Consider the following 10,000-nt stretch of genomic DNA (forward strand, 5'->3'; position numbering starts at 1 on the left):
TATATATATATATATATATATATATATATATATATATAAGCAAGAAACTAACCATAATACACTACACATATCACCTCCTTAAAAAAAAGACATTGCACGCATCTAATGTAAGAGTAGGGTTTGGCCATTAGAAGAGTCCACACGTGCCACTGAAACATCACAGACGATACATATTTATTGAAGCATGAACATGACACGCTGACACCTTTTTAAAATAAAATAATTATTTCTCTATATAGAAATATCAAAATATCCTTCTTAAACTTAGAGAATCACCCAAAAACATAATAAAAATACATAAATGGCATAGACTCATGTCTTGATATTTGTCTTTTCTAATAATATAATAGTATTTTATTATATTTCAAAGTGCAAAAAAACCATCGATCAACAACTCAATTTTTTTTATTTCAGGGGTAAATAAGTACTTCAACTCTTTTTATATTTTTGAAAGACTAAAAAACTCTTGGGCAATAGCTCAATGTTAAATCTAGGAATAAAATTGTATTTTTACTGTGCAAAAAAAAATACTTATATACCCCTAAATTTTTTAATGACTAATAGATCAATTATAAAGACTAAAACACACTCAATACCATTACATCTTTTTTTTTTCAACTCAAGAGCAAAAATATAATTTTATTATATCAATTTATGGCAAACTATCTCTACAACTACAGTGAAACCCCCCACAATTTAGAATTTTTGTTAATTTTTTTCACTTTAGTTTTGAAAAAGTATTGTTTTAACTAACTTAAATTAAAAAATTTGCACTCATCAAAATCATGTTAAAAAAATGTTTGTAATCATCATAAAAAAAAATTATTCATTGCTAAGAAAATAATATAATTAAATTACGATTTAACAGTTATTAAATCAATTCTTCAAATATATTTAATAATAAAATAAACAATTAAATCAATCATGTCTCAAATAAAATACTTGTACCAACACAAAGTTAAGATGGATGGAAATGTAGGATGATAATTTTGTCAGAAATACATAGTTTTTGATGATCATTCAACCTCCATCTGCTCATCATTTTTGGTTAAAATCTATTATATTTTTCATGATTTTTTTGTTTTCATTTTCTAGTTTTTAAATTGAATAATAAATTAATTATAATCAACTATCTAGATATGAATGTAAAGATAAAAATTAAAAATGTTTAAAAAATATTTTTAAATAAAGTAACTTGTTCCTGTGTTTATTTTTCTCTTTTATCTTTTTTTAGAATAATAAAAATTTGATTAAAAATCGTTTTTAAAACAAATTTTAGAATAATAAAAATTTGATTAAAAACCGTTTTTAAAACAAAAACAAAAACTCATTTTCATATTCATCTCTATAACCAGAAGCATTATTGTCTCTTGGATTTCTATTTCTTTTGGGATAGTAACTTGTGTCTTATACATACGCAACAACACCTTTGCCAGCTCTAATTAATCCGCTAAAGCAAGCAGTATGATCACACTCCTCCTTTAGCTTGCTTCTAAGTTCCAAAAGTACGTACCAGCTTAAAAAGAATTCTTCAAAGCCTTGGGGGAATTCAAAATTTGTGCCGGTTTATATATATGGTTATGTTGGATCACAAAGTTTGGTCAGGGAAATTAACACACAAAATCAACATAATTGACGAATTAATATAGCAGCAAGATTTTTTTGATGAAATAGTTTATTTTTAGATATCAATTCTAAATTGTAATATTTAATTAAATATCATGATATTAATTAAATATCATGGTTAGAAACCTTAACAAAAATTTAATTGATTTTGTGGTTTACAATCACAACATTATTAAATTCAAGGTTAATAGGTCTACTAATTCATAATAATCAATGAAATTAGTTAACTAATTCCAAAAATAATAAGAAAAGTCTTAAAATATCAAAATTAAGGCCTTAACGAGATTTTTTATATTTAAATATTTCATGGTTCATATAGCGATGTTATAACTACTCAAAAAAAAATAATCTCTGAAAATTCTTGTAAAGATTTAAGCGTAATTTAATGGTTGAATCAAAAGTTATAACTTTTTTTACGATGTTATTCTGATTCGAGATGATCAAATCTTCTTTTAGATCTAAACTTGTTAAACTAATCTATAAATTTATTTGTTAGGCTATCTTTCTCTTGGATCTTAAACTTGATCAAAAGTTACAGTTTTTTTTTAGTTTACAAATTAAACAGATATATACTGATTCATAAAATATATTTGAAAAAATATAAAATTATAGTTTTATATATCACAATTGACCAATTCATATAACTAGAGTAATCAATTAATTTATTGAGTTAAATTATTTGAATTTTATTTTTTATCATTTTAAATGCATCATAATATAAAAATAAATGTTTTACCAAATATTTTTTTTAAAGTTGTTATTCTGTTTAAATTTTTAAATAAAAAATTGGGTAAATTTTGAAAAAATATCCCTGAAAGAGCAATGAAAGGGATAGGAGTTTTCGAAATGGTTCCATAGATGATTCGATGTTGGTTACCGAATCTATACGATGAAGCTATTCCAGACCACGACGAAGAATCCGTAAGACTACCCGAAAGTATAACAAGAATATATGTAAACAGCGGTGCCTTTGCAATCTTGCCGAGGCCGCTGCCACAGGTGTTGATGTGAATATATATTCAGCAAAGGTACGTTCGGGAGGGGTGGTGGTGCCGAGTGTTATACAGTATACTGGATAGCTAGTACTATCTCTGTAATTTTTACGCTGATAATTGAGACAATGATGGGGCTCTGACCCTCCTTTCCTAGACTATTTGTACGAATCTTTCAGAAACGGATTGACAGATCTCCTCTCTTTACTCTCTACCAGAACCAAAGAAATTAAACCCCCTCTCTCTCTCCCTCTGTCTGTACTGTTGCTGCTGCTGATGCAAGCCTCGGCCCCTATCTCTATCTCTCTCTGCCGCCATAAGACAATGGAGGAAGGAAAAGTCCAAGTTGGGGAGAAGGAACTTCTGCATTGAATTCGAAATCCACATCACACGCTTCCGAGCACGCGTTTTCACAAGAAATGAGAATCTTGCGTCATTTCTTTGCTTCCTACTGATCAGTACCGATCATCCACCAAAAATCTTGTTGGCAGAATGAAAAGGACTGTTTTTAGTGTTTTTAAATTATTTAATTTATTTTTAAGTTAAAAATATTTTAAAAGACAACATTAACATTCTCTAGATCTCTCTCCTCTCTCCGCCATCTATTGTGTCCCTTATCCGATAAGTATGCCTTTGTTGAGCATAGAAAATTAGACACCAAAAAAGATATACAGGGAAAGAATATTGTAGCAGGAAAAGATGAAGGCAAGAAAAAAAAATAAACTCCCAGTATAAAAGTGGAGTTGTTTGTTAGAGTTTAGTCTAACTTAACTTTCAAAATCTTTGTGCTTTCCAAGATAAGGAGTAGAATTTTTCCCATACAAACGGTGGGGAAAATGGCACTAAGCACCATAGTTGCTGTTGCAAGGAGCTTTTCACTTCAATAACAATAAATTGCCTGGATATATTCTGTGGAGGGAGGTTGGGAGCGTGAGTGGAACGTTTCATGGATGGAAGGTGTCTGGGTTCTTGAGACTATCTTAGGGTTGATGGCATGCAGTAGCCAGGGGGGCGTATCTATGCAAGTATAGGTTGGCATGGCATGGCATGCAAATGTACTAATCAAACATCTGATTATTGTGCATGCATGCCATATTGCTCCATGCAATATTACTAGTGAGAAATTTATGAACACTATACGATTTGGCAGAGGACAAAACTATTCCTTATTTTCTGTCATTTACTGTTGATTTTGTTTTACCTTTTAAATCTTTGGTAGTGATGAGATGATGATGATGATGTCAGAGAAAGGTCCCCAAAGAATTCATTCCCTTCTAGCTTCTTGATTCAATTGGGCCCACCTGATCTCAGAGGTATGTTGCTTTTGTAGCAGCCCTTCTCTAGCTGACAACAGTGTAGAAATGTAAATACCAGCGAGCGAGAGAGAGACCTCTCAGTGCCCACCTTCCTTGACTAAATGCTTCGATATCTTGCTCCCTCGTCTGCAACCTCCAATTTAAACCAAGATATTGTAACGTTTTCGCATGTTGTTTTGACAAAACTTATGTGGGAGTAACGAGAAAGACGAAGACCTTACATCAATGGCCATCTTAATCTCTATCTTCAACTTGGAATCGAGTAGAAACTTAATTAGTTTGTATTGTGTTGGGTGTACTGTGTACGCAGCATAGGCCACAGCTAGTCTAAGCCATGAAACAACTACATATAGCTAGGGAGAACCTTTTTCCCATGCACATTGTCACCTTCTGATAACGATCAATTGTTCTGAGGTGAGACTGGAGAGTACTGCATTGCTTAGACAGAGGGTAAAAAGAAGTAATAACACAACAAAGTTACTCCATGAACATGATGATCCTGGTGTATCTGAATTATAACGAGGGATGCCTAGGATGGACCAGCGTGTTAAATAATTACTTTAGGTCTTTTGATTGTTGAAATGAGAAGACTGATTTTATTTGTTGGATTTAATTTCTTGGTAAACATGTAGATTGTAAACAGTGATTAGAGCTTCTTCTGAATTGTATCATATCAATTATTCTAATGTATGAAAAATGTTTGCCAATATCTTTTCTAATAAAATAAATAAATAAAATCATAAACTCAAAATCTTATTCATATTATTTATATTATTCAGTATACCTTTTAAATATTAAAGGTTAATTTTTAATTAATCCAAAGAACATAATTTAAAAAAATACCTAAATCAACCTAATTTACCCAATGTTGTAATTTTGATTTGTTTTAATCTATTAGCTCCCTCAAGATATTTTTTTTATTCTTCTAAATGCTCAAACTAACCTGATTATACCCTTATATCCTCCAGAGGAAAAAAATAAATAAAACAAAAGGCACTTCACGGCCCAACCAATTTATTTTGGGCCGAAGTTCGCAAACTAAAAGCACATCACGGCCCAACCAAGCTAAGACTGGGCTAGGTTAGTGTACAGCGCCTTTATAAAGCATGCGCATATTCCTTTCTCCTCTTACCAAAATTCAATTTCACCCGTGCAAGAAATATATTTTTTTTTCTCTTCCTTCCATACTCTCTTGCTAGTGTGCGTTTAGCAATTACGGTGTTAATTATTTAAAAATATATTAATATAATATTTTTAAATTTTGGATACATTAAAATTATTAGAAAATATAAAAAATATTATATTAACTTAATTTTTATTCCAATAAAAAAAGAGTGATTAAGTCGTTGGAATTGGCTGATGGTATGTTTGTTTTTCTGATTAAAGAGTGTTTTTAATATTTTTTTATTTTAAATTACTTTTTTATAGTCTGATTTTAAAAATAAATTTTAAAAAAATAAAAAAATATTATTTTAATATATTTTTTTTAAAAAATACTTTTAAAAAAACCGGTGTAAGCACAAAGTAAAGACAGTGAGTTGACTAATCCGGTCAATTCCTTCGTTCCCTTTCATTTCTGTGCAATTTCGCCATCATCACTTAGTCTTATCAAATTATTCAATCATAATATGCTGATTAAGTATCTTGATTTTGCTAAGCCTAAATTTCTTGGAAGTCCCCGGTGACAGGTTTGTGGCTAAGGATGCCACCTGTCCAGCGACCGCTCTTTATTGTTATTATTACTTTTTGATCGGTAATCAAATATATCATTATGATTTCAATGTTGTATTTGCATGCGCCTCCGGCAATCAATTAAGATTTCCAAATATTAAAAGGGTTTGTTTGGCTACGAACCACATTTTCAACTCCCTTAACGGATAAAGATGCTGAAGATTATCTTTCCACCAAACAAACAGTGTGGAAAACAATGTTGGAGTTGGAAACATTAATTTAAAGTTAAAAAAAAATCAATTTATTTTTTAAAGAGCACCGCCACAACTTAGTATAAAATATAAATAAATACAAGGTTAACCTCAACAGTATATTACATTAATGGTTTTGTGATTTTTTTATGGTTTTAATAAGTTGATGTTAAAAATAAAAATAAAAACATATTATTTTTTATGTATTTTAAATTAAAAAATATTTTTATAAAAACATCTTACACACATCATCACTCAGACATTAAAATAGAAAGTATCGAGTAACAACGATGTAAACGTGGGTGTAATTTTTTTTCTTTGAACTATGTTAAAAAAATAACTAAATGTAAATGATTTATTTAAAATTTAAATAAAAATAAATAATTTTAATATCAAGTAACAAAAAAATGCATGGTTAATCTTAAAAAATATTTTTATAAAAACATTTTACATGCATCATCAAACAAAACAGACATTAAAAGCAAGAACATCAAGTAAGAAAGATATAAATATGGGTGCAATTTTTTTAAACCATGTTGATGAAAAAAACTAAATGTAAATGATTTATTTAAAATTTAATTAAAAAACATGATTTTAATATCGAGTAACAATTATAAATTAATTAATGGCATAGCAACAAACTGAAGAATGTAATTAATAATTATCACTAAACAAGTAAATTGCAAGTGGGTGTGTTTCGTAAGAAAAAGAAAAGGAATAAATGTTAAGCAAAATGTGCACTCTCTCCTTCCCTTTCAAGAGATGAAACAAACTACAAGAAAATGACAAACAAAAACTTTTTTCTATTAATTTATTATATCAAAGGATGAGTTCATTCATCAAATTGCTATGGACATTATAATAATTCGATCCACCGAAATATTAAATGGACCAAAGAGTAGGGCTCTTGCTCTTTCTTTACATATTTAATGACCATAATATTTTTTTTTAATGTCATAAGATTTTGAAGAACACATGCCATGGCTTTGGTTTTGGTATACTTGAAATAGCCCCTATAGTTGCTTATTTGTTCTTGGAAAGATAATTATTTGCTTATTAAAAAAAAAACTCTGTTTTTATTTTTTGAGGTTGGATATACACATATCGTTTTTAAATGATGTTTTAATTTTTTATTATGTTGGAATGAAATTCTTTTTAAATCAAATAAAAGTATTATAATAATTTTTTAAGAAATTATTTAGCAATGTGGTAGTATTTAAATAAGATTAGAGGTGTTGATAATAATATTACAAATTACTTTATGAATAATTATAGTGAGCATGATATCCAGAAATTAACAATTACTCTATTTTATCTTTTAATTTAAATATTGGAATTTTTTTCCTTTGTAATTTGATTCTTTTATGGCCTAATTTCATTATATAAAGTTTTTAATTGAATTTGAAATACAGAATGTAAAGTTAGAGAACCACGTAGTAAAACATGAAAGAAATGCATGATCAATAGGGGTGATTATTTTCAGTTCGGTTCAGTTTTTATCAAAAAAAAAAGTAACTAAACCGAAAAAAAATTTTTTGAAAAAAAACTCGAAACCGAACCGAAACCGGGTCAAACCGACCAGTTTCGGTTCGGTTTTTTAGGGGAAAACCGGTTCAAATAGGTTTGGCTTGGTTTTGGCTCGGTTTTTCTTAGTTTTGGCTCGGGTTTTTTTCGATTTCAGTTCGATTCGGTTTTTTGGTTATAAAACCGAAACCGAACCGAACCGGCTAGTTTTTTCAAAATTTTAATCGGTTTTTTTTCGGTTCGGTTTTTTCAGTTTTCTCGATTTAATCAGTTTTTTGGTTTTTTTGCTCACCCCTAATGATCAATCTCCAAGTTTTTTAAAATTTTATTAAGGTTCAAGAGTTTTTTTTTAAAGATTTTAGTTTTCAAAAAAAAAAAAGATAAACTCAACAAAAAATAACAAAGTTATCATTTGACCACAATTCTACAACTAAAAATAAGGATCCTTGTGTCAATGAAGTTTTTTCTTTGAACTTATTTTTTTGGATTAGCACCATGTATTGGGCCAAGGCTCGACCATTATGGGAAAAGATAGATTGTGCTGGCTTTTTATTTGGTTTATTTTTGTATTTTGAGTGATTCTAAAGTGTTGTTCTAAGTGGTTTATTTTGTTTTCAATGTTTTTTAGGTATTTTTATGTGAAACAAGTAGAAAAATAGATTTTGACAATAACCCCTTTTCTAATTTGTCAATCATCATGGTAGTGCCTAAAATATGAACAACAACTTAGTAAGCAACTCGTCACTTGTTTTATTAAGAAATTGAGGCTGTATGCTCTCGAGAGAAAACAAACAAAAAATTAAGGTATTATTTAGGATGGAAGGCCCACTAGCGTTGCATGTTTCAAAGACCCAAGCATGGAGGGCCATTAGTATTTTTTTCTTTGATTTTTTTAAAATTTTATCTTTTAAAATAGGGGTTTGATTGAATTGTTTACTTCTTTTTTATTTTTTTTTAATTTTATCATTCATTATTTAATTGATTTAGAATTGATTTTCATGATTTATTTTGGTTGACTTTTTATAATGTTGTATCTAGTCTCACAGCTCAGATCATTGACACGATTGTATTTAATGATTTTATTCACAAAAATATATTCCTTTTTATTTAATTAAATAATAAAAAAACTAAATGAATACAAAATAACTAAAAAATAACCACAATTTAAAAAAAGCTAGATAAAAAAATAAAATAAAAGAGAGAGGGTATTAATATAAATATAAATTTAAAAATTATTTTTAAAAAAGTACATATAAAATAAGTTTTCATTTAAAAAACATTCTTTTAAAAAAGGTTTGTCAGACCCAGCAATACTTAACCTATCTAATAAGGGTTCGCATGTGGGCTTACAGGATTAGAGCAACAACATGTCATCGGCCCTGATTTGTTTTGAAAAAAAAAAAGATGATATGTTGTTAGTTGAGGCCGACGACTCGTGATTTGATATTGCCTAGTTTCTATTAACTAGAAAATTGAAGGAGAAGTTTTTTGATCCAAAAATTAAATTTTTAATTTATTTTGACCCAAAACACCCATAAAACATTCTAGACAACTTGATAAACTCATTTGTGGCCTAAAAAATTGTCTCAAAACCTGAAATCAACCCGAAACAAAAAATATTATGAAGCTTGGATTTGTTTTTCTAGGTAATTTCAAGGAAAAATAAATCTAATATGAACTCCCCTCATTAAATAGAATAATTTAATATTAATATTAATTGTTTTTGTAGTCAAAATTGATATCAATAAATTTTTTTTTTTTTTAGTGCTAGATTCCAGTGACTTTTTCTTACCTTAATCAAACCACAAACTAAAAAGAAAAAGAAAAATAGAGCTTGAGACTAGAATTGATTTTACCCTATATCTTGAAAATTAAAGAGGTTGAATATTTATAATGTGAAAAGTAAAAGAAATATAATAAATATTTCACTGAGACTTTATTAAAACCATTGGTTCTCTTTTATATTTTTCACTTTAGTTTTTTTTTTTAATCTTATCTCTCCCCAACAAATCAACCTCTAATTTTGTCTAATAATAGAAAATTAAAATAAAATAAAGAAAAAGAATAAAAAATAAAGCACTACAAACCATAATATAATGTAAAGGGATTCACATTACAATTTGCATAGTAGATTTTCCACGTTTTAACTTTATAGTTAATGATAATAATAACATAGCTGACTGCATGCAAATAAAAATATTTAACTATAAGTCATGAAACAACTCTAAACAAAATATTTTTTTATTAAGATCCCACCACACATATCATTATAAATTCTTGAAATGCAATTACAATTTAATCCCTGGCTCTCTAGAAAAGCATTCCCAGCACTACAAAAATCTTTATTTTCTTAGAGGCGAGAAAAATTATCACATAAATCAATTCCATTTTATCTCCACCTAAGATATTGATGCTGTAATCTCTTCACAATTGAAAGCAAGACTACCACCCTCTATGAATGCACATGGAGGACGTTGATGAAGGAAGTCTAGAAGTTTTGGGTAACATCTACAAAATACCAAATTACATGGCTCAATCATAAATTGAAATACCACAAGTGCCTGCAGTGAAATGGTGCTTTACAATTAAATTACACAAAACTCCTTTTTTATTCTGACAA

The sequence above is a fragment of the Populus euphratica genome, unplaced genomic scaffold (genome assembly GCF_000495115.2).
Source record: "Populus euphratica unplaced genomic scaffold, PopEup_1.0 scaffold50.1, whole genome shotgun sequence".
Classification (NCBI taxonomy): Eukaryota; Viridiplantae; Streptophyta; class Magnoliopsida; order Malpighiales; family Salicaceae; genus Populus; species Populus euphratica.